The sequence below is a fragment of the Coregonus lavaretus genome, assembly GCF_964263955.1.
Source record: "Coregonus lavaretus genome assembly, contig: HAP1_SCAFFOLD_8391, whole genome shotgun sequence".
Classification (NCBI taxonomy): Eukaryota; Metazoa; Chordata; class Actinopteri; order Salmoniformes; family Salmonidae; genus Coregonus; species Coregonus lavaretus.
Window position 1 is genome coordinate 2944 of NW_028167035.1, and position 5410 is coordinate 8353.

Here is a 5410-nt window from a genome sequence, read left to right on the forward strand (position 1 = left end):
CTGTTTCACCACTTGGGGATGGAGTATCTGGAAAATAATTCCACTCCTACGTTCAGTACACCCTGGAAATTAGTCGCACGTAGTGACAGTAGGTGTGCTCTGCTCCACAGAATAAGTAAGCGCAGGGTACGAGTACCACCCTGGCTTTGATGTAAGCCACCATAGTTGTATTGTCCATTCTGATCAAGACGTGACAATTCCGAAGGGAGGGTTGAAAGTGTCTCAGAGCAAGAAACACTGTCAGCAATTCAAGGTAGTTTATGAGACTATAACTGTGGGTTTGCAGCCTGCTGTTTCACTGGTCTCTCAGTTAGCACTGGCGCTAGTGAACTGACCCTCTCCCTCATGCAGAGCCTTGAGGTTGCCATGATATCCGGGTCTGCCTGGCAGGTGTTAGCAAGGCTAGTCTTGATGCAGTAGCTAACCTGGTTTTGAGTCTCTTGGACCGGAGAACCTAGGGGGTTCGAGTGCCTGCCTTAGCATTGGCCATAATTTGAGTCAAGGTTGGGCCGTGGTCAAGCCACTGTTACTCTTCCTACGTCCCTAATTTGTGGAAAAGGCCTGCTAACCCAGGGGTGCCTGCTGGAATTAGCCTTGACAGGCGTAAACTATTTTATTAAGTGACTCACGGCTAATGACTAGCTGGAGTACGCACTGTGTATAAATGCTATAGCCGTGGTAGTCTATTGAAGGCGTTAGGTAGCTAGCAACCAGCACGTGGGCTACGGTTTGTAAAGCTAGCCTTGTCCTTGGTTCCCCTTGGGCAGGGGTAGCAGGCTCCATGACTCCACAAAACAGCTAATCCGAGAACAAAGTGAAACGTAGGTAGCATTCGCCACTTGGGCTAATAGCCTAGCTAGTTAGCACATGCTAGCCGGAGAAGATAATCCTTCAACAATGTGAACGTAGCTACAGTGAGGGAAAAAAGTATTTGATCCCCTGCTGATTTTGTATGTTTGCCCACTGACAAAGACATGATCAGTCTATAATTTTAATGGTAGGTTTATTTGAACAGTGAGAGACAGAACAACAACAAAAAAATCCAGAAAAACGCATGTCAAAAATGTTATAAATTGCTTTTCAGTGACTGATGCAACTCAACAATCAGCTATTTGGTAGGCTATTTAACGCGCGCTGCCCAAATTGAGCACTTAAAACAATCAACAGCTCATTTTTCAAATAAGCTAATGACCGCTGTGGTCAAATCATACTCTGTGGTGTAGTATTTGTAATGATGTTATATATTTCTGTATGAGGCAGAAGTAATTATATAGCTTATTTTGGCAAATTTCATTCAATTGACTTTAGGGGAAGCTAATCTTCCCCTAGCCTTTTGGATGCGCTGCCTATGCTGACATCAATGTATAAGTTGCCGGTGCATTAAACAGCTGGCTGCAAGGCTTACAAGGGGGCCAAGTTCAAATGCCACATCAAATTCAAAGCAATCGGCGCACTGCCTAAATATATGACCTCAAGCAAACTGTCTTGCAATGTCTCTGCTCAGTGCTGAGAGAAATTAACACAGGCTGGCAGCTTCTCTACGAGCAAATTTCTACATGGTCCTAAAGCCAGCAAATCAATTCGCTAAATAGCCGTTGCATTTTACTCGGGATTGGAATGATTTTAGTCTACTTTTTTTGTAGCCTTCTTTTACATTTCTGGTCTTGAGCTATACCCAACTGACGCCCCTGCCTGTGTTACAGAATTGTCCTGAGCGGAGATATTAACGTAATCTTCTTCATCGTGTTCACTGTTCATTTTCTCATGAGACCCCCCACAAACACTCTTTCTTTGAATGTTTCCATGCTCGTTGTCATAGACATCCTCTGATTTCCCATAGCTGTGCCCTTTTTCCTTCCCATTCTTCTTTTCACCCGTCACTCTTTCCAGACCTCCCTCGTAACAGTCGTTTTCTAAATTCACATAGTCCTCTTCCTCTTCCTCTTCCTCTTCGTGGTCCTCCCCTCTGTTGTCAATACCTGTTGTATAACAATTTGCTCATTAATATTTCCAACAGCAAACTCCTGGGAATAGAAAAGATTTACAACAAAAGTATTTTGAGATGCTGCTTAACTTAACTTTTCAAGCTCAAGGCCTAAATCAAGTTCAGATTCAGCCTTTGAGTTTACATAATTGTGATATCACTTACATTCTCTCTGGCCAGTCTCTGTAGATGGCTTTCTGCTCCTCCTTGTCCTCAAGATGACTAGACAGATGACAAGCAGAAGCAGAAACAGCAGTGCTACCCCACCAGTCCCTCCAGAAACAATGATGGGGACCATGAATGCTGAAGAAAATGTAGGTATTTCAAGGTTTAGACCTACAGATCAAGACTTGTAAATGGCAAATTAATAGAATATAAAAACAAACAAAAATGTGATATGAAGGATGATAAGTCATGTTACAATACTATGACTTTTCTCTCACGTAAAAGCTATTTTAAATACTTTTTTTTTTAAGCATGTGTTATTTTACCTCTAATGGTGACAGCTAGTTCACTATTAGCCGACCTGAATAACCGGGTGGAGACGTTGACTCCATAGCTGCAGCTGTATTTCCCCTGGTCTTTATACTCTGCAACAGGGAAGTGGAAAGAGGCAGAGTGGTTGACTGCTGGCGTAGTCTCAGTTCTGTTGGATCCAGAGAAGTTCAGATAGAAGAGGCCTCCAGGATACTGTGGCTGAATGGAGCAGGTGATGGAGAAGCTGTGGCCCCTGATCACCTCTGGCCCCTGAGGTTCCCAAAACATCCCTCCATTTGGAGGACTGAGAGAGATGTTGGGCTGTAGCAGGACCACTGGAAAGAAAGTAAACAGCAATTTGACAGTAATGTAATTCCATATTCATACCTTCTAACTGAGAAATGTGTGTGCGATGGACAAGGTAGTCAGTCTCTTGTCTCTATCAAGGCTCTGAATCATAAAGAAATACAGTGAGTTTAGTATTTGGTCCTCTGTAGCTCAGCTGGTAGAGCACGGCGCTTGTAACGCCAAGGTAGTGGGTTCGATCCCCGGGACCACCCATACACAAAAAATGTATGCACGCATGACTGTAAGTCGCTTTGGATAAAAGCGTCTGCTAAATGGCATATTATTATTATTATTATTATTATATTCATAGCACGCAATGACTACATCAAACTTGTGACTCTAGACATTTGTTGGATGCATTTGCTTTGGTTGTGTTTCAGATGATTTTGTGCCCAATAGAAATGAATGGTAAATAATGTATTGTGTCAATTTGGATGTACTTTTATTGTAAATAAGAATATAGTATGTTTCTAAACATTTCTATATTAATGTGCTACCATGATTACGGATAGTCCTGAATAAATTGTGAATAATGATGAGTGAGAAAGTTAGACGCAAAAATATCATACCCCACAAAATAATCTGAAACACAACCAAAGCAAACAGCAAATGCATCCAACAAATGTGTAGAGTCACAAGTTTGATGTAGTCATTGCGTGCTATGAATATGGGACCAATTACTAAACTTTTGACTACTTTAATAAACATACTGTAGAAGTGAATTTGTCCCAATACTTTTGGTATTTAATTTCTAAACGGTTTGCCCACTATATAGGAACATACCCTCAAATTAAAGCTGACAGTCTGCACTTTGACCTCAGTCATTGTATCTTTTCAAATCTAAAGTGCTGTAGTACAGAGCCAAAACAAAACATTTGTCACTCTCCCAATACTTTTGGAGCTCACTGTAGATTATGCAACACTTGTTTCCCAACTACCACCTCACCTTTAGTAACGTTGCTGTAAGGGGAGCTGATGACTTGGCCGTTGGAGAGGGTTCTGTAGAGACAGCGGTAACTGCCCTGGTGTGAAGCATCCATCTTAAACTTTGTTAAAGTAGCCCTGGGCTGTGAGGATCCAACGGTCACGGACATGATGGAGTCTCTATTCAGATAGAAGAGGAATTCCACAGCATTACAGAGGATACAGGATGGAAGAGTGCAGGTGAGATGGACCTCCTCTCCATGCAAGAAGGCAGAATAGGCCGGGTCTGTGGAGAGTGAAGGCTTCTGCAAGACAACACCTGTTGGTCAAATACAGGTAGTTTAGTGAGGCAACAGTAATCACAACCTATCTGCTGGTCTTCATACTGTATTAGCCACATGCTCTGTTCTAGGCTGCCCCCATCTGGTCACATATCACCAAGTCTGGCTTGGGTTAAGGTTATTTCTGCAACAGTCAACTCTCCACTAGGTGGCAGAGCAGGCAATAATACTGCAGTAATATGCTTTTTAGGATTTTCTCTATGATGAGACCTTTTTGCACAATTCAAACCATTCAAACCAAACCCTGATAAAACTCTAGTCTAGACAAGGCAAAGAGACTCCCTTACCTGAACAAATAACACCTGCGTCGTTACCATGATTACAGTCATGTGTTCCTCCTCCTGTGTGTGGGCACTGTGTGATGGAGCACTCACTGCCAGAGCAGCCAACATCATCCTGCCAGATGGACCCACTGCCCTGACCAAAGTAGGCCCTCTCTGTGGCACTATCAGCTCTCCCACAGCCCAGCTGTCTACACACCACAGCAGTGTCATTCAAGTCCCACACGTCATCACACACGGATCGCCAGTGACCAATTTGATAGACCTCCACCCTCCCAGAGCAGTGGTCACTCCCATTGACCAGTCTGACGTTAGGTTTAACTAGGAATGAAAGAAAATTAGAAAAGGAGAAAATTAAGGAGAAAATAAATGCATTTCAGTAGCACATTCAACTAAATCAATGGCAAGTTGACACAAGCATAATGAACTGTAATTTGACTTTTATCAACCACAATAGCAACCCAGGGACTTTTACCTGAGCAGACAACTCTGGCGTCTTGAGACTGTAAACAGTCATGGTGTTTCAATCCTCCATGTGAGCATTCTGTGAGGGAGCTCTCACTGCCGTTACACCCAACATCATCCAGCCAAGTAGGTCTGCCACCACTACCCTGACCTACGTGGGCAGTACCTTGGAAACTCACAGTCCTTCCACAGCCCAGCTGGCCACACACCACATTGGCATTGTTTACGTCCCACTTCTGACCACACACTCTTCCCCACTGGCCCTTGTAAAGAATCTCTACTGTCCCCGAGCAGAGACTAGTGCCATTGACCAGCCTGATCTCTTCACCAGCTCACAAAGAGGAAATGAGATGATTGGGAAAATGATTAATAATGATTAATGAGCAATTAAAAACAGCCAGTATTGTCAAAGCTGTTCTATTAAAAGTTGTTACAAACGTGTTACTTAACCTTTTTGGACTTTAACAGCATTTTTTTTTTGTTCCCCTTTTTCTCCCCAATTTCAATCTTGTCTCATCGCTGCAACTCCCCGACCGGCTCGGGAGGCAAAGGCCGAGTCATGCATCCCCCGATAGATGACCCGCCAAGCC

At 43.3% G+C, this 5410-nt stretch overlaps 1 long non-coding RNA gene across 1 annotated transcript; it reads right to left on the minus strand.

Annotated features, from left to right (window-relative positions):
- Positions 1 to 964: 964 nt before the first annotated feature.
- Positions 965 to 2846, minus strand: LOC311113954. Its single transcript, XR_014611062.1, has 3 exons — positions 2476 to 2846; positions 2150 to 2287; positions 965 to 1979 (listed from the first exon to the last, which is right to left on the minus strand). It is a non-coding gene; the product is annotated as an uncharacterized lncRNA (long non-coding RNA).
- Between the last annotated feature and the right edge of the window lie 2564 nt (positions 2847 to 5410).